We start from the raw sequence: 21,688 nt of genomic DNA, 5'->3' as shown, positions 1-21,688 counted from the left end.
AAGAGAGAACAAAATAGATGATAGGAATAAACTGTATTCTATCAAGATGAAAATACTGATCAACTAGATCATAAATTGTTACATACAATGAATATGAGTCTGCTTATATAGGCAAGGCTATATGAACATTTGAGCATACAAACATGACATGTGGCTCAACAAGAAACAAGGGTAGGTAGGAGAAACAATATAATATTCCACATGAGGTGGATCACCCATCGAAGGTGGAATGTAACAACAAGATTAGACCACAAAAGGTGGAAATTTTCCTACACACACTATCCCAATGTGGCACAAACACCCAAGTGTCTCATACCCAAACTACTATGATATGCATGTTCCTAAGTAAACTTAAGTAAGGTGTAATAATATCCAACATGAATAATTAATTACACCAAAATTAATGACTACATTTGTGTAGTGAGGGGTGCTACTTGATTAATAGGTACCTGGTTATCTACACTTGCCTTTAAGTGATTACAATGTTGGAATGGATTTGGATCACCCTTTATGGTGATTTCAATGCCATTGTATGGGAGTTTAACACATTGGTGAAATGTTGATGGTATGAACTGCATGACATGAATCCATGGGTGACCCAATAACATGTTGTATCCTAGTTCTCTGTCCAACACTTGGAAAGTAACCTCTGTTGTTATAGGTCCTATTTGCACTGGTAGTGTAACTACACCTTTTGAAGGACACTCTTCATCATCATATGCTTTTATGTTTATTGTTTTTGAAAGATTAATATGAAGCTCATAATATCCCAATGCCTTAACTAGCTTCAATGTACAGATGTTAAGACCAACTCCTCCATCTATAAGTACTCTTCTGATTCTTCTCTTATGTATGTAAGCTTCTATATGTAGTGGGTCATTATGGAGAAGTATATCACTGAGAACATCTTGTTATGTGAACGCAATATGGGTACCATTAGCCAAATTCCCCACCATGGATTGGAAAGCATTTTCATCTATATCTTTGTCAACTATTGAATCTTCAAGTGCTTTGTCCAGGATAGCTTTATGATTTGGTGATATACGCAATAGTTCAAAGAGTGATCTGGGTCGGGGTTTTCTTGATTTGCTCAACAACATTATAGGTCCCTATTGCTGGTGGTGGGTTGGATGATACTCCTTGTAAAGTTACTTTTAATTTGCGAGTAACTATTGTACAGTCTCTCTCTAGGATTTATTGTGATTGTAGCCACTATATTATCTCTTGTGAGGGACCTGTCTGCAACATATGTTGTGTTATCAAGGTTCATTTCATATCTCATCCTATAGTCATTATGTGCAAGTCTGATATGTGCTATAAGTTCATCTTCAAACCATCCTGAAGAAAATGGTTCTTCATGCCCCCAGTCCATAAGACATAGATTCTTGTCTTCATCATATTTTGGTGCTTCTGACATCATGCAAATTTGGTTATCATAGTCATAAGTCTCTTGACATTGCTCTTCATTATCAAGTGCTTCTTGTGAATCATCATTTACTACATCTCCTGAGCTAATGGCATGATTAGTATAGTCATATGAGACTTTTGTGTAGTTAGTTGTGTTGTCTTGTGTTCCCAATGTAGATGCCTTCCTTTATCATGTTTGACAAATGGATCCTTAAAGATGGTGTGATTCATTTTTGCCGAAGTTTTGTTGGTGTCAATTGTGATGTCACCTTGATTGATTATGTCCTGGATTAAGTTTTTCAATTTATAGCAACTTGTAGTTTTGTGACCATTTGTACGATGATAGTCACATAAATTGTTATCATTCCACCATGTAGGTTTTTAAGGACCTGGTTCGTATACTCTAACATCTAGCAAAGTGATCATATTTGTTTGTATTAATTTTTTAACACTGATTCAGCAGGTTCCCCTAGAGGTGTGTAATTCCTTTTTGGAGCATTTACCCTTGGGAATTTCATGTTTGTAGTTTGTGTAGCATTTGCGTTGGTCGTTACAGTGTTATTCTCTGTATGTGGACTAAATGATTGACTTGGGCCTTGTAAAGACAAAATCGGTTGAGCTCTGCTCACTATACGGGCGTCTACAATACCATCATTGGTCACATTTTTGTTCCTTGACCAAAACTTGGATTTATCATTGTTGTTGTTGCCATATTTTATGAGACCTTGTTCTCCTAGTCCTTTCTCACACTTTAAGGCCATTTTAGTGTTTTTTTAAAATGTGGTCAAACATTGCATTTGTATCGGGTACTTGATTTTAGGGATTGAGTTTTTTGTAAACATGTCAACTTGCTTAGTTTTGGGAATAATAGTCTTGCACCTTCTATAGAGAGCTCTCCATCTTTGTATGAAGGACACAAATGTTTCATTCTCATATTATTTTGCGGCACATAAGTCCATCAAAGTAACTGGGGTTTCAATGTTATGCGAGAAGTTAGCAATGAAATGTTCAGATAATTCACCCCATGATGTGATAGTTGGTGGTAGATGTGAAAACCACTCCAAGGTTGAGCCTCCCAGACATTTTGGAAACAATTTCATTAGATAAGTGTCTTCGGTTGCAACCTCTATACATGTCGTTAAAAACTCTCTGATGTGATATCTAGGATCACCTTTCCCTCGGTATCTGTCAAATTTTGATGTTTCAAAATGTGGTAGGAAAGGCGACATGTATAATGTGTGATCAAAAGGATAAGGACGTAATTCATGCATTGTATAGCTCTTTTTATCGTTACCAGTTTGCATAGTTGTTGATGCCCTCCTAAATGGCACAAGGTTAGTCTAAGATCAAAGAACACAAAACACACAAAACATTAGTGTTAGTCAATCGAAAACTAATCTAAAAAGGCATACCAAAAGAGAGACTAAAAGCATGCAAGCATATTTAACTATCAAAGCAAACATGATGAGGCATCTCCAAATACCTCCTAACATACTCCTAGTTCCTTCTCCCTTGTTCCTCTCCTCTCCAAGTTCCAAAATAGTGTAGCTCTCAGCAGCTTTTTGCACTATGGATGCTTATGGAGGATTGAGATTTAATATTAAGCTTCAAATATGAAATGAAAAGCTAAATACTATGCTATTGATGCTAAAATGATTGATTTTACCAAAAAGACAAGATTTAGTTATGCTATGCTAAAATGCTCTCTAAAATGTCTATAGCCTAAATGCATACAAGTTTTCAGGATCTGGATTATGAAGGAATGGGCTCTATTTATAGGAAAAATGGAGCAATGGATGGCCAGGATTGAAAGGTTTAATCAAGGGTCAAGCTTGAAAGTTGGGGATCCATGTGCACAATTGGCACCAATAAAATAGTGACAAGTGTCAACACAGGATTGGGTTGAAAGAAGAGGTTGGAGGCATTAAAGGCCTGAGAAGACCTCATGTTTATCTAAAGGCTAAGGGTCAAGTCTAAATTAGGATTACCCACTGGATTAGGAGTTAATGCAAGGATAAACCTCTGTGCAAATGATTAAGAGATAATCATGGTCAAAGCATTAAAGGCCTGATGAGACCCTTGGGTTGGGTAGAGGTTGAGTCAAAACAAATGTTTTAACCATGTGGGAGGGTTTGGGTTAACCATTTAATGGTTTTTGAAGACTTTGTGGATTAAGTGGTTGAAGGTTGGAAGCTTTCAAAGGTTATCCAAGACTTTGAGACATTTAGTGGTTGAAGGTTGAAAGCCTTTAATGGTTATCAAAGACTTTTAGGCTTTGAGAAGTGACTCCATTTTGCTTAGGAATGTGACAATAATTAGAGGATGGATTAGGCTAATTAGGAAGGGGTCAGAAGAATCTAGAAGGGGATTAGATTTTGCAAGTGGATTTGGTGGGTGAGGGAAAATAGGATTTTATTTAAAATAAAAATTCATTTATTTCAATAAAAATGTGTGCAAGTTGTATTTGGATAAATATTCAAATAAATATTAATTTATTTAAATGAGAAAAAGGAAGATAAAGCATTAAAATGCTTGAAGACTTTGAGGGGAACCATTAAAGGCTTGAAGACTTTAAGGAAAACCATTAAAGTCTTAAGAAGACTATAGAAGGAAGCCATCAAGTTTGAAGACTTTAAAGCCATCAAGTTTGAATACTTTAAGGGAAACCATTAAAGGTTTCAAGTGGGTGAGGATAAATAGGATTTTAAATAAATAATTTATTTAAAATAGTTGTGCAACTTGCTTTTGTAGGAAAATACAAGTGGGTGGAGGATAAAGGTGATTTAAATAAATTATTTATTTAAAATAATTGTGCAACTTGCTTTTGTAGGAAAATACAAGTGGGTAGAGGATAAAGGTGATTTAAATAAATGTTAATTTATTTAAATGTGAGAGGTGGGATTTTGGGGGATTTAAATAAATATTAATTTATTTAAATGTGAGAGAAGATTTAATTAAACAAATATGATTTATTTATTTAATTAATGGTATGAATTTGGTTAAGTGAATTAAATCAAATAAATTGAATAATTTATTTAATTAATAGGAGAAGAGGGTTAAGATGAATTAATTAAATATTAATTTAATTAATTATTAATTGATGGTTAAATAATCAAATAAATACTAAGTATTCATTTAATTAAGTGGACAGATTTATGTGACTACAGTTGTCATCTGTTGTTGCAGATTCTGTACCTGTTGGGTCAAAAAATATGTTTGGGTCAGTGGTACACTTTGTGCATGTATATTTCTCACAAAAGGATTCGTGGTAGTATAACTAGGAGGTTGTTCAAAGGTACCATAATTATAATTATGCATGTTATGGGTTCCGCTAGGTACTGTGAAATAAGCGAAATGTGAACCTATGTTTGACTGGGTTGTACTCATTGTATTAGCGGAACCTGGGTTTGTATTCTGATGACTGTATGTAGATCCTATGGAATAGGAAACTGGAGGCTGAGTCACACTTTTTGTATGAGAAACTTGTGTTTGAATAGGTGTCAAGACACTTGACATTACTGGTGTGGTGTGAGAGGCTATGATAGCTTGTGTTGGTGCGCTAACGTTTATTGTTGAGGATGATGCACTTGATTGAGAACTCGCATTTGACATGACATTTGTTTGTATAGATGATGTTGGTGAATTCTGAGAGAAACTTGAGGTTATTGCTTGTGTTTGTGTCACATGTGGAATTTGACTGCTATTTGGACCTAAAGTAGTTCCTGGTGGTAAGATTGTTGTGACATCAAAATCTTTAGGTAACTTCGCACCATTTTGTAATAACAATGATAGATATTTGTCCATGTCATTGTGTATAAGAGTGTCTAGAATCATAAGGACATGTGGGTCTTGTTGAGCCGACTCAATCTCTTTGTGTGTTAAAATCTATTGTAGCTCGTGTATTATGGGCATTGCATAGGGATTTGACTGTTGACTACTTGATATGTCCATGTTCCAAGTTGGATTAACTAATGGGTTGATGTTTGGGTCCATTTTACTTTTTTCATTTAGTGACCTTGTGATGGGCATTTAAGACTTCTATGTGAGGATGCTTTAGAACCTAATGCAAGATGACAATAATGCAAGACTCTAGACCTAAATACAGAATATGCAACATTAGACAAGACTCTCTATTGGGGATTTGGATGTGAGACTTGTTGAGTATTTTGAGATTTTTGCAACGCAAGTTTTTCAAGTTCTTCTCTCAAAAGTTCTACAACAATTTCTCTATCAATCCTACAGGAAATTTTGTACTCTTTATCTAGCTCGTACCCGACTCCTAGGTATTGAGGTGCGCTTCTCTTTAATTGTCAAGCCAAGTTACCTAAACCATCAATAATTTCTCATTGACCGTCATTTGGCACTAAATTAGGTTGCTCAAAGGGGAGCAAACCATCACCTGGGAGACCCATTAAGGCACATGCTATGACTTTCAAGGATGATTATGCAAATGATGACGGACTAAGACAACATATATGAGATATAATAGGGACTGATTATGAAGATTATGCAAGGATAAATGGCGTAAATGAGGATGATAATAAGGACTTATGCAAATTCTAAGGATGTATATGAGGATGATAATAAGGACGTAAATGAGGACTATGTTTGGACTTATGCAAATTCTAAGGACATATATGGGGATGATAATAAGGACTTATGCAAATTATAAGGACCTATATGAGGACGATAATAAGGACATAAATGAGGATGATAATAAGGGCATAAATGAGGATGATAATAAGGACGTAAATGACGACGATAATAAGGACGCAAATGAGGACTATGCAAGGACTACCTCTGGTCACAAGTATGTAAAAATTTTGAGTTTGTAGGACCATCTGATGTTTCAAGATAAAATTTGTTTCCAGTAATTCTATTTGTAGGACAAGTTTGTTGTTATCCAAATCTGTGAACAGTTGTTTGAAGACATGTATAACTGACTGAACTATGTTCTGACCAACTTCGAGAATTTAGAGATACTCAAGGTAGGGCCTGAAATAGCCCAAATACTGACTCAATACTAGTCTGGAACAACGATACACATAAAATCACAGAAGACAATCTTAGGATGGATATTGGAAACCATTCAAATGAGGCCCTTACAATAAAATACTGAAACAAAATGAACAGAAGAGTCTGGCTACACTGGATCCACTCCACGACACACACTTCTCGGGCATTCCAGTCACTCTTACCTTCAAGATCTAAAGATCTTATCACCAAGGGATTTATGTATCATTATGTAAGGTACATGAAGGGTATTTATGGGGTACGATCCACATTCCCAGAGTCACTGAATGTGGGATTTGGGCTACTAAGTTGGTTTTTATTGTACGTTTCAATGGGTCCCCGATCCAACAACGAATTCTCACAGAAATCCACTTAAGACTTTAGTTGAGCTTATTGGTGCAGGGAAGGCCCCCACATATGTTGAATTCACTCAACACTCTAGCCACCTGACCAGTATATTTATATAATGGCTCAAAAAACCTGCTCGAGCGTAAGCTGGGAGAGATGATATCCCCAATGCATCCCAATTCGAAGTACCTCTGTGGGGTGATGAAATCCCTAGTCAAAGATACCCCTCACTACTAAAATGAAAAAATGGGTGTTTTTATCACCTTCTCCCTTACTCCCAAGACCCCGAAGATGGGTGGAAAGGTAGTTGATGCAATAGTAGGTCCACCCCAAACATGATAAAAAGTTATTTCCTTTAAAAAAAAAAAAAGTGTGAGTTATTCTATTGAGAAGCCTAATTCACGTTCATTTTAAAACCCAAACTTAGGTGTGAGATACGTATGTGCATGTCAATTCTAGAACACCAAACTGAAGTGTGAAAGCATGCAAGCCAATTTTAACCAGGTTTATTTTAAGCCCAAAAATGAAGTGTGATAACATGCATGTCCATTTTAACCAAGTTTATTTTAAGCCCAAAACTGAAGTGTGATAACATGAGTGTTTATGATTCAGTAATGATCTGATCTTCTCTATAAATTTGCCACATACTGCAGACATATAATCAGTAACCCAAGAAAATCCACAGAAAATAGAAAACTTAATTATGAAATGTACGAATGTGTAATGATACTTGATTGAATGCGTGACACTGTATGAGCGATTGTGTGATCTTGATAGAGTGAATGCATAATTTTGACAAAGCGAATGCGTGATACTGACAGAGCAATTGCATGAAAACATCTAGGCGAATGCGTAAATCACAAATATACCAAACAAAACAAAATAAAAAAGTCTAACTCTGATCTAGAACATGCAAAACAAATTGTGATTCCCTAGCAAGATCTCTCATCATCCATTCTATATTAAGCAAATCATATTTCACTCTATATGAGAGAAATAGGCTGTTGTATCTATCAATGGATGGTTGGTCCTCTGGATCTTGTTTCTTCTTTTCTACCTTTAAGATTTGTTGATAACGTCTGACTTGTCTCCTTTGTTCCCTCGTCCTCCTAGCACCTGAGATTCCGAATTGTACCTGAAGTGCCATAAGATGTCACAATTAAAATATTCAATAAGGGTAAAGAATCTTTAGATCTAACCAATTTAATATAGAATTTAAACAGAACAAAGAACAAAAAACAAGAAAAACCAAAGAAACAGAAAGCATAAATAACCTCGTTGAATGCATAATGATGCTTGGTCGATTGCGTGATAAGATAAAGATGATTGCATGATGGGTTCCACACGAATGCGTGACCCTAAGTAATCAATTGCGTGATCCTGTCTATGCGATTGTGTGATTCTATATACACGATTGCGTGATTGTTGAATCTACTTTGCAATTCGTACAAAACCTACAAAAAAATGAAAAATCTGTACGACCTACAAAAATCACACACAAAACAAAGAAGGTTAATTAGTTGTTTCTTCACGTCAGGTTCACCAAAATGTGTATGCTAAAATTCATCTTCATTCAATCAAAAACAAAAGGGAAATCATGAATCCTTATTCAATTAAAGAATTTAAAACAAACATCAATGAAAATAGATGTATAATAGAATAAATCTAAACAATGTAAAACTCCCTATTGTGCATCATGACTTCCATTTCTCTTCTTCTCTTTGTGGTATGGTGACTCTCAGATATCGGGCTGGCAACCTACAATTGACACAAAGATTTGAAGTTCATGATTGTTGAAAATGGAGATTGAATGCTCAATTTATAAATTATTGGATGAGATTAATTCAAAGGTGGAACAAATTGATCAAGAGGTGGAACTCAAGTGAGCTCACATGCTGATTCATAGTTGAATTGTTTTTTATTATGGAAAAACATGTTTTGAGGGGACTCGAAACCCCTTACAAAAGGTTTTGAAGGGACCCGAAACCCTCAGATTTTACCAGGATCTGGAACCCATAGAACAACACTGCCACAAAAATCAAACCATGAAAACCAACAACCCTAACACAATTGAGCTGACAAAAGCCAGTCGAACATCAACACTGCCCCAGGCAGGAAGAGCCAACCAAAGACTTAAGATACGATCAAGACAAAAAATGTTGGCCACACCAAAAAGGCTACAACCTTAACCTTAAGTAATAGTGACGAGGGTTAACAAGAACCCTCAGCCAAACAACAAGGATGTTCCCAACTCCCTTAACCTAAGAGAAAGACTCTAGACACCAAAACACCAGCCTAGCCCATAACCAAAAACAATCATTGTCTAGATTGGGCCCTTGAAAACTATCAGCTTCTAGCAAGACAAGATTAAACATTAAAGACAAAACATGCTGAAAAGAAACAAGGGGATTTTGAAAGGCTTCCCTAACCTTAGACCTAGGTTTTGAAATGGCTCCCATAACCACAAAAAGGGTTTTGAAGTGGCTCCCTCAACCAGCTTGGACTGAAACAGAGGCCTTAAAATAACAACATCCAAACAAACAAACAACACCAAAAACTTCACCTCTATAGGAGAAGATAGAAGAGAGCTTGAAAGCGTGGATCCATCAACCAAAAAATCACCTGCCTCAAGAAAAACCAGGCTCCCACAGCCTGAAGAGATGGGTTTAGCAGTGGCACTAGTAACCACCAGGGTGAAGCCAACAAGAAGAACAACTTCCAACTGTAGAACAAAGTGCAACTTAAGAAAAAACCCATTTCACTTAGCTGGAAAAAAGGTTTTTTCTAGGCCCCCATAACCTGAAGATCCAGGAGAAAGATCTCCTCTAGAACCCCAACAGACCAGAAAAAGGACAACACCAACCATCCGCCAACACCACCCAACCTCCATGGTAGCACTCAACTCCACCTCAATAGGAGAGAAGTTGTCTCCAGCACCGTCCTTCATCTCTGAATAAGGAAGGGCCGCCTCAATAAGGCAAGCTAGAGAAAACCCAAGAAACATAGAGAGGGCGTACCAATGGAATCTGCAAACAAAAACATGACTAGGCTGAAGAGGACATCCCCTCAATAGGTCTTCAGTAAAGATTGAGGGAGTAGAATCCTGGTCTCAGGGCCTCGAGCCAAAGTTCCAGAAAGAACATCACCTCGTTGATAGAAAAAAGAGCAGTAGCGGGCAAAAAAACCCTAAGGCCCAAAACATTAGAAACCAAAACCTCAACAAGGAGGAGAGAACAAGCACAAAAGGGGCTTCCCTAGCCATGAGATCATCTTGAGACACATCATTGCAAGGAATTCCAGAAACACCGCGGGGAGCCATCATCACCATAGTCCACCAAATGACCAAACGATTTCTGGCCGACGACAGGAAAAGCGTGGCGAGCAAACACCATTGCCCCCAAACCCTCGCAACACCCTCTTTGGTCTGAAACTACCAACCACTCTGCCAAGGCACAAAGCAGGGAAAGGGGAAAAGGGATGACAACAGGATCCTGAAGGAACCCACCATGTCCTACCCACCATTTGGGTCGCGTTGGTCGTCCTCGCCTGCAAAATCTCCCGCAACCCTAGTCGCCCCTGCCCCTTGCACATGCACCATTTTTTAGAGCCCCTCTCTCCACACAAATCACAAATGTTCATAGTTGAACTGTTGATTTGGAGGTGAAACTCAATTGATTGAATAGATAAATGAGTTAACTGATTGAGAAAAAAACTGTTTGAAAGATGAAAACGAATGATAGGAGGAGAATTGACTGATGACAAAGAAAGCTTTATTTAGAAAAAGCTAACTAGAAGATAGAAAAAGAATGATTGGAGAGAATTAAAGAAATTGAAATAGTTAACTGATTGAAAGCTTTTTGTAAAAAAACAAAGTGGAAGATAGAAATAGAGATTGAAAAGATGAATTTAATTATTTAATTAATTGAATTAATTAATTTAGCATGTGCTTGCACTTTGACTTTAATTTTCAATTTAATCTTTGCATGAGAATTAATTCAAATATTGAATTTATTTTAATTCAATTTGTTATTTGAATATATTTAGAACTTGACTTTGATTTTCAATTTGATTTTTGAAATCATGCACATGTATTTGAAATTAGGAGAAATTAGAAGAATATAAAATTGAATTTGGAGAATTAATGAAATAAAATAAAATTAGATAAAATTAGAATTTGGGGATTTGGAATTGGAATTAATTAGTTAATTAAATAATTTTAAAGAAACTATTTAATTATTTAGAAATTGAATTTAATTAAATAATAGAGATTATTTTAATTAAAGGAATTTGATCACAATTAATTAAATAATAAATATTTAATTAATATTTAGAAGAGGGTTAATGATTAATTGAATAGAGATAGAAATTGAAAATGAATTTATTTAAATAATAAAGATTATTTAAATTGAGGATTAAAAATCACAATTAATTAAATAATAAATATTTAATGAATATATAGAAGAGGGTTAATGATTAATTGAATAGAGATAGAAATTGAAAATCCAATATTTGAAAATTGTGTCTAAGATGACATTTAATCACAATTAATTAAATAATAAATATTTAATTAATATTTAGAAGAGGGTTAATGATTAATTGAATAGAGATAGAAATTGAAATTGAAATTATTTAAATAATAAAGATTATTTAAATTCAGGATTAAAAATCACAATTAATTAAATAATAAATATTTAATGAATATATATATATATATATATATATATATATATATTTATTTATTTATTTATTTGGCAAGGTGGCAATGCCACTTGATATATTTTATTAATAATATATAATTTTTACAATATATTTAAAAACTGGTTCAAAATGAGCTCCCAGAGAAAAGAACCAACAAGAAAAACTTCAGTCATTGCTCATCAACATGACTATAGAAGAGAAGTAGTGAACAATCCTCTAGCCGGAGCTAGTTTCAAAATAGAGATTAGCAAAGGAGCATGCAGGCTTATTTACAAATAGGAGCATGCAAGCTCATTTTACAGAATAGAAGCATGCAAGCTTATTTACAAAATAAGGACATGAAAAAGAAATAACATAGGCTGCCCAGTGAATGAAGAAGAGAGCTCCAAAAAGTAGGAGGACTAAATCAGCATCGAAGGACATATCCATCTTCATGGGATATCTTGAATGCCCCGCAACAAAGAACTCCTGCAACCAAAATTGACATCCCCCTGCACCAAAAAACACCTGCAACCAATATATATATATATATATATATATACTACAGAACGCAAAGAATTTACAAGAAACACAAGGGTCCAAAACATGACTGACACCAACGACATGAGATCTGCGGTCCGCCATTATAGACAAATGCCAAAGGAGAAGAGGTGAATATGGAAATGCTAGAGAGAAATGAAGCCCAAAATTTTTATGTCGTAAATGAAAAGAAAGAGGAGATATATCATAAAAAATTTGACAAACCAAAAGAAGCAGCGTACAAAGATAATCATGAAAACAACGCCACACCAAACTTTAAATGGCATATGAAGGACAAATTCCCAATGTGAAAATAAATATCTCCAAATTTCGCACCAGAAGAGAGTACCAAACACACGAACAACATCAATAACAACCAACTCATCATTAATGCATGCCAAGTGATGATCGAGTAAAGAAAAGTACCCCAAATCAAAACCAAATGGAATTATGAAAAGGAATACCTCACTAAGAGAAGAGAATATCAACTCGTATAAATGAGTAATCATATGATAAGAAAGATTAAATAATTGACTCTCTATAGGCTATACTTAATAGGTTTGGGAAGCTCATCAAATCACACCCCAATCGAGAGGAATCAATAACAGTTTTGTCACAACCCATATTAGCGAGGCAATCAGCCAATCCATTACCTTCACGATAAACATGTGAGATGATGAGGTGCTCAAACGTATCAACAAGAGTCCATATTTGTTCAAGAATATACCAAAAATGCCAATTATCAGCTTTTCTTGCCTTGCAAGCATCAATGACAATAGCCGAATCACCTTCAATATGAACGTATTTGAAATTCAAATCCTTAGCCATAACAAGACCTTCTAAAAGAGCACAAGCCTCGGCCATATTATTTGTGCCAGAAGAAATTGGCATAACTTTTAATGCTAATAAAGAACCCAAATGATCACGAAAAACTATCCCTATTCCTGAATCACCAAGATTTCCATGAGAGGATCCATCAAAATTCAAATTACAAAAAGGGGCATTAGGAGGATGCCATTTTATGGAATTTCTGTCTACATGTGTTTTCTGAATCCTTGGAAAGGCAGGTGATACAGGAATAATGATACTTTTCCAAGAAGAAATCATAAAATTGTCCTAGGAAGAGAGCTCTGAATTCATATTAAAATATTTTTGAACATGAGCATTAACTTGCTCAATAATACTTCTTTCCAAAATCCCAAGAACAACAGATAAATCTGGTGAGTCACATCTAAAAATGCGCTTGTTTCTTTACCACCAAATGGCCCATATGACTGAAGAGGGAATTATAAACCACAAACAAGCAAATAGAGAAGATGAATACAAAACTGGCCAAGACTGAAACATGTCCCATAAAGATAAAGACAAAGGGAATGAAAGAGATAACTTTTGGAGGACAAAATGCCAACAACTACTCGCAAACTCACAATGAAGAAAAAGATGTTTGACATCTTCAAGAGCTTTACCACATAAGACACAAGAAAATGAGTCTGCAATATTAAATTTGACTAAACGATCACTAGTCAAAATTCTATTTTGCAGCGCAAGCCAGGAAAAAACACCAGCTTTAGGTAATACTGAATTATTCCAATAGAACAAAAAGGCATGATGAGGAGCATTTTGATTGTCCATTTGTTGAACAACAAAATATCCTTCTTTAATAGAGTAGTTTCTCGATTTAGAAGGGCACCGAATAAGTTGATCTTTGATGTTAGAAAGGAAAGCCACTCGATTTTGCAAAACAGATTTAAAATTTTGAATTTCCTACAAGGACAATGGAAGAGTAGAGGGATCCTTCCATGAGACCTTGTGATAAAACAGATCAACACTATCTACATAATCAACCAATCTAACTCCCCAAGATTGAGAAAGAACAATTGAAACAGAAGTAAGAGAATCATGCTGTGAAAGAGGGGGAAAGCCATTCTAGGAGTCTTTCCAAAAAAGAATATTCTCCCCCGAATGGACCTACCAGGAGAGAAAATTAGAGACCACTTCCCTACATGAGATCATAAAGTTCCAAATAGCAGACCCTTGTGCAGGATTAGAAATTGTGAAGATCCTAGGAGGATTCTGGGAATCCAAATACTTAGCTTGCATAATTTGGCACCACAAATATTGGGGCTTAGTATACATAGACCAAACTAGTTTGCTCCCAAAAGCCCTATTTCTTTTAGATAAGTCTTGAATCCCAACACCACCAACTTGCTTGGAAAGAGACATCTTGGTCAAATAAATCAGTGGAATCTTTTTATCTTTTGTCATGTTATTTTTCCAAATAAAAGATCAAATAATATTTTTAATTTGGGAGGTGACTGATTTGGGAGCTTGAAGAACTGAGATATAGTAATTAGGAATGGTAGATAGGACCGTTTTAATGAGAAGTATCCTACCTGAAAGAGACAACCACCTAGCCTTCCAAGCAGAAATACGAGATTTAAGTCTCTCAATAACCGAATTCCAAAAAGAAGACTTAGTATATCCCATAAAGAAAGGAATCCCCAAATAGGTAGAAGGAAGAGAGTCTATTGGGAAACCTAAGATATTCACAAGTCTATCAGCCACCTATTTTGCTTAGCATTTGATTATTTTATTTTATGATTTAGGTCTTATTTAAAATTGCATGATCATGTAGTTAAAGGTAATTAATTGGGTTTAAAATAAACATTGGATAATAGAATTGATTATATTTAATATGATTAGTTGAAATCTTTATATGAGCATATTCTTTTAAAAGGTATTTATATCATTTGATTTACGTAATGAAGTTTAATGATTGCTTATTAAATGTTTTATTATTTTTATTAATCTTATAGTAACCTAAACCAACAAATGTCAAGATTCAATGTCTTTTATGTTGTTTTGGCTTGAATGTCTTTTGGGGGCTCCAGAGGTTGGTCTTTGAGTTTAGTTCCTTTTGTGATTATTGTTTTGTTCGCATTTCTATGTGGGCTTTTCTTATGGATGGCTATGTTGTTATTAGAAAATGGTTTAAATGATTAAATGATGATAGAATTGAAACTTGAATAATTAATAAGATTAATTAAATTAATTAAATAATTACTTAACTAATTGGACGAATAATGAGTACGTGATCAATGAGACATTTTTAGGTGTCTACAATATATATATATATATATATATATATATATATATATTCAAATATTACTGTCATTAAAGCTAAGAATGATAATATTTACATATTTAATATTATTATTAAATATTTTATTTTATTAATGATGTCTATATCGTGTCTGGTTCTATTTCTTATTTATCATCACTACTTGCCGATCACAATATATCAAACTCTAGAATTATAGTTAACATCATCACTTGAACATAATTATTATACTAGTAATTAGTAGATATAAATACCTGTGAGCGAATTGAACACTATAAAAGTAACTATTAAGGTTGTTCAAGTGTTAAAAAAAAAGTTGAGTTTGCTTGATGAAAATTCTATTGGGCATTACATAATATCTTTGGATACCAATTCCTTTACTAGGTTACCATGCTAGGTGTTGTTAAATAGTATTAGATTTTTACAAAAAAAATAGTTGGTTGCATTTTAACCTAAGTGTAAATTTTTGGGCATGACTATATATATATGAAGGAATTATTTACTGTTTACAACCTCTGTTATGAAATTAATTATTATCTGGGTATTTAATTTTATTTATGGCTATGTATTGTGGCTGTCGTGGTAAGCCACGGTGATGGGGAAGCACCCACCGCGAGCACCCACGGTGGTGGGGAGTCCCACCCACCATGGGTTCACCCACAGTGGTGGGATCTCCACCACCACCATGGGGTCCATGGTGGTATCACCCCCCCACATGATACTTTCCTATTCTGTAAATTAAATTATTTAAAAAGCAGATTTTAGGAATATTAAAGTTTGGGTATATATATATATATATATGTTTGGGTCTATATATATGTTCATTGATGTTGGTCAATAATTGGATAAATATATACATAATCATAATTTAGAAGATGTAGTTATTTTGACAAGATAGTATAAGTGGTTGCAATAGTTATATTTTGGATAAATATAAATAAGCATTGATAAAGATAGTTATAAAGAATAGATTTAGATATATTAAGGTTAATGTTATTAGATTTGAGTTTAGAGCTATATTTGTATACATTCTTTTGTTGAATATGGAAATATTGGGAAATTAGTTATATTTTTGAGAAAAGTGGATGTATTTAGATTTATATAAATGTTATTTCCTATAGTCAATTAATCATGTGGTTAAGTTTTGTTCAAGAATAGTTATATGTATACGTTTTCATATGAACCTGGGTAATCTTCTTTTAGTTTGTTGTTGAACAAATATAATGAAAGCAAATTTGTAGGAATGGATTACATTGTTTATAAAATAATATAATGTCAGTAAACTGAGCTAATAGATTAATGGAATCAATGTTGATTTGAAACTATTTGATGTATAAATGTTATTATGGTCTCTTTGGTAGATTCGAATGAAATCTTTTGTATTTATCATAATGAGACCTTGCTTTTGCTTTTGGATCTTGTCTTTCATTGTGGGGATACTCAGATGTGTGTTTCTATGTATTTGATTTTCAGAGGCTTAGGATGGGATTTTATGGATTCTTTATTGTATAGTCATGCTTCTCTTTTGATGACAACTTTTCAAGTCTTGTATGTTTATGATGTTGGATGTTGTTTTCCTAGCCTACTTTGGATACTTCATGTATGTTATCTTGATCTAGCAAGCCAACCAACCTTGCTATGGTAGAGGGGTCTAGACTCTTGGTGTTTTTTGGGTGTCTTAGACCTTGTGATGTATTTTGATTCCTAGGTGCAAGTTAGGGGGGGGTGGCTTTCATTGGGGGCCGAGACCTAAGGTGGTCACTTGGGTAACTCAATGAGAGTTTTGTAAACAAGTGATAATTTAAAATAATAAACTTGGGACCTAGTAGTTAGCTCACATTAATAAAGATTAAAATGGTTGCCTCTCTTACGCTCGGGTGCTTGTTTAGGGCTGAGGTAAGTAGAAAAGGGCCTGGAATGGCTTCCACCAATCTTGTCATTTTGAAAGGTTGGTGTGGTCCACTAGTGTTTATATGGGGGTCGGGACCTAGTGAAGACTCACCAGGGTAACTCATGACAACCTAGTGATGACACTCTTCTCTATTCCATACTTAGTGGTTCCTCTTGGTTTTGTCCTTTTATGGATTGCTTGGGCCTCTAGAAATTGGTTGTTTTACTTTTGAATTCCTGTGATTATAGCCTTGTGGGTCCCTTGTGATAGTAGTCTTGCGAGTCTCATGCAAGTCATTTGTATCTTCTTGTATCTCCTTTTGTCTCTTGGGTCTGGCTCATACCTCATAGCACGGGGGGTGGACTTGATGGTACCGCATGGTTGGGTGGAGTGTTATTCACACCTATTGGGTTTTGGTTCTCCCTGCATCCTATTCGTGATGGCTCGTGAGGAGATTGAAGACCTACATTTTGCACCAGATTATTGTACTCACTTCACTGTTGTACTCATGGAGATTATATCCTTATGGATACCTTGTAATGTAATCGATGTTCATATGTGTATTTTCATGGCAATGTATTTTGGATCATATTCCTTTGTAAAGGACAGTGTTATCATATTTATGTGGTTTCCTATCCTCTTATATGTTTGGTTAATGTTATCCTTGGGTAACATCGTTGTGGGGTCTTGAGGACTTTTGCTAGTTTATTCTTGTACATCTTTTCCTTATCATGATGTTTCATGTATCCCAATGCAATGTATGGTATATCTTTTAAATAAAAAATATAAAAAAATTATTCGCATTTAATTGTTGTTTATTTTGTTTAAGTCCTCTGGCCTCATAGCGGGGCATTACATAACAAGTCATGGAAGTCTTTTTATTTTAGTGGAAAAAAAAGCTCACATGGATGATTTTCTATTCCACAAGCTTGAGTGCAATGTAATTGGTTGCTCCATCTTATTTTTCCTCTAGCTTATTTATAAACCTAGCACCTGGTAATGTTCTTCTTTTAAAAAAATAAAGGAATCATCTTAATTTTAATAAGGCATAAGATGGCAATCAATTAGAATCCCCCAAATTAGAAATCCCAATAACAATGAATGATAAGAGACGCCTGTCTACTATAAGATTGGTAATTATCATACTCTATCAATCCTTATTTCTCTAACAAGAATTTTTTCTAAATTTTTGTAATTTAATAGAAAGTATATCAATAGATGATGGGAACAATTTATAATGATAGTTTAATTATCTTAATATTTACTAGAAAACTCATACTTGAATCCCTTCTTCCTTCTAGACGACTCAAATTAAATATTGCTACCCCTATACTTATATGGTTTGGATTCTTTTTTTAGATTTTGCATTGAAAGATGCTATGAGAAAACATGCCTACACAATTTATTTGTAAAATAGCATTTTTCTAAATTATTCATTTTTGTAGGAGATAAATATTTAATGTGGTTGTGTATTGTCATTTATGTGGATAGAATTTATAAATAAAATATATATATATATATAAAATTGATTATGTATTATCATTTGTGTTATAAAATTCATATACTTCAAATTATGTCATTCTTAATGTTGAGTAAATCTATATATCTAATTGTAGACTACTATTTCTACTTATACGATGTTAGAGCGCTCATGTGATTAGGCATGAGAACAACGTGAGTTTTCTATTTTCTATCTATTGTTGCAGTGTGAACCAATCTTCCTTAAATTGTTCTGCTTGAATCAACGTGAGTTTTCTATTTTCTGATTGTAATTTATTGTACAATCATTAAAGATATTTTATTGTATTATACCCGTGTATTGACATTATATAAGTAATTTATCCTACAACCATTACTAGTATAATGGAGTGTGTAGCATGAAGGATATAAGGTGTATGTAATGCAATGATAAAGAGCAAGTTTAGGCAAAAGAACTGCACCGATAAAGTGATATTAAGTTGTGGCTTGTCATTCTCAATAAAATTTGAACATTTCATGACTTTCATATGGTGTTATAGGAATGCATGTAGTGGAGGATAGGAAATTTTATAAATTATATTGTGAGTGGAAGTTAATAGTTCAAAATTCACACTTTTTAATATTTTGATCACTTTAAAGTGATACTAGCATTATGTGAGAAATTTGCATTAATTTGAGGATATAAAGTTTCACAATATAAGTGTGGTTAGATTATTATAACTTGGTGAAGAATTGAGCATGTCTTCAAGGATATTGATAAGCATAATTATATGTTTCTTGTGAAAGATTTGGGGTTATTATTTTGAATATTGTATGCATTGAAGTGATAAGGAAAATAAAAAGCGTGTTTTATTTTTTGAGGTATAAGGTTGACCAATGCATGGCTCCATCATTGGTTGAAATTGACGTTACCATTTTTTAATCATGACTACACATATATCAAAAATTGTTTGTGCTTTCAAAGTCATCCTTGTCACACATGACAAGGTCTTCGAAGACTCATATACATCAAATGGATAAGGAATAACAAGGTCATGTTGGAGGTTGGTGGCATCAGAGGATGGAGAAATTTCCATCATCTCAAGTTAGCTTCTCACTTTAAGATGGTGTCTTGCTTGAGAAGTGTTTTTGGTATTTTGGTCTTCTTTTTTTTTTAAGCTTTCCTTTTTTGTGCTAACAAATTTGAAGAATGCATGTATTGTGAAGATTGATTTTGGAGGCGGGTTTAGGATTTGGTGTTGAGCTCAATATGGATTGTTGTCCAGTGAGCTTCCAAGATTATTATCAAGAATTATACCCTTTCATGGTCATCAAACAATTATGAAGCTCTGGCGCAGCTCAATGAGTACTTTTAAAGGACCTTCGAACAAAGGTCCCTTTTTTTTTTCCATTTTGGCAATTACCTTCATTTGAAGCATTTTTTTTAAAATTTGTTTTGGGACATGCAATGACTTCAACCCATGTTCATTGAATACCTTGGAACAAAGATACCTTCATTCAAAGGTCCTTAGCTATGCCTTCTTCTCATCCCTCTTCAATTTTCCTCAAAAAATTAACTTTCAAATCTCATATTGGACCTACTAATGGAATAATGCTAACAAACCAATTTGCAAGATCATAGCACTCAAAATGAGCTTTCTAACAAGTGTAATATTAATATATTTTAGTTTTATTATACATTTATTTCTTATGTTTTTTATGTTAAAATAATAGCTGGTATGGGCCAGCTCCCATTAAATTATATCAAAAAAGAGGATTACATATATTGTCCTTTGTTGCTATGGCATAGCTACTTTTACCAACCAAAAAACTAAACCAATGATCCAACCCACAAAACAAAGCACACCCAAAGACTAAAACGAACCCATAGGAAACCATCTATACATAGCCATATGAGATGTCACTCATTTTTGCTAGATCTTAGAGCCATATGATAGTCTAGTAGAAGAAGATTTCTTGTTCTTAACTTCAGTCCAACCTTGATCTGGACAGGAATGCGATCCCAATTCCATACCACCATTTGAGTTGTCACCTACGTTAAAATGCACCTCTGAATAAGAGAGACGCAAAGATGATGGTGAAATAGTAGAGCACGTGACCCCTTTAAAATTTCCATTCTATAGCATAGTCCTAGAAGTTTCAGCAGATACATTAGTCTCAGCTACCATGCAAGAAGCTTGAGGAGAAGAATCATGACATTTGGTAGTGGCAGGTAAAGAAGAAGAATAGAGTATTAAGTTTGTGGAAGTTGTAGCCATTGTAGAGCTGAACTTCGTCAGAGGAGGAACAACATTGTGGTGAGGCTTGGCACCAATCCACGAAGTGGTTGTTTCTTGAGAAGCAAAGATCCCATTACCACATGTGGGTTCTGGATTTTGGACACTACAAAGAGGTATTCTCTGTTGACACCATTGCCAATAGCTTGCAAGATCTCCAACTCCCAAAATTGAAAGGAAAATAAGGTAGATGAACCCAAAGAAAAGCAGAAGTAAAGACCTCTATTTGGGGATCAAATGATGGATACCAAGGCTTCGTGCACAAGAAATCTCCCTGGAAAACCCAAGGACCAGTCTTCAAGACTTTCATTATCTTCGATAGAGTCAAACTCAAGTATGAAAAAACCTTTTGCACATGGAAAAAATGGTAATTTCTCCAAACCATATTTCCAGGTGGATGTGCACCAGGCATGAAGCTCACTCAGTTTAGGCCACAAATTAACAAATCTACATATGAGTGTGTGGTCTTGCAAAAACTCTTCCTTATCGAGGATGGAACCCTCAATTCAAACCTCTAGAATGTATGTAGATTGTCAAGGTGAAAGGAGGCAACAAGAAAAGCTATGGCCTTTGGAGGCAAACTTAGTAGGGTTGTGCTGAGAAAAGGACACATCGCGGGAGAGAGCACCAACCTTAGGTTTCCCATCAAGTCCATCGCCTACCAAAACACCAAAATCAACCCTACCACATGAGCTAGGGTTTTCCTGAGGAATAAAGGGCCAGCCAGATGAATTGCACACCCCCCCGCAACCTTACGCACTGTGTCTAATAAGAATTTGTGTGTAGAGACACCAATAGCACCCAACACACCATCTCAAGAGCCACAAGGAATTGCATCGGCAAAAGGCAACGACATCGTTGTGAAAGGAGCAGAGCAAAGCTGCAAAACAAATATGATTTTTATATAGTTTTCGTTTATTTTTTATGTTTTACTGA

The sequence above is a fragment of the Cryptomeria japonica genome, chromosome 2 (genome assembly GCF_030272615.1).
Source record: "Cryptomeria japonica chromosome 2, Sugi_1.0, whole genome shotgun sequence".
In the NCBI taxonomy this organism is placed as follows: domain Eukaryota; kingdom Viridiplantae; phylum Streptophyta; class Pinopsida; order Cupressales; family Cupressaceae; genus Cryptomeria; species Cryptomeria japonica.
The sequence above is the reverse complement of the archived record's forward strand: the minus strand, read 5'-3'. Positions refer to the sequence as shown.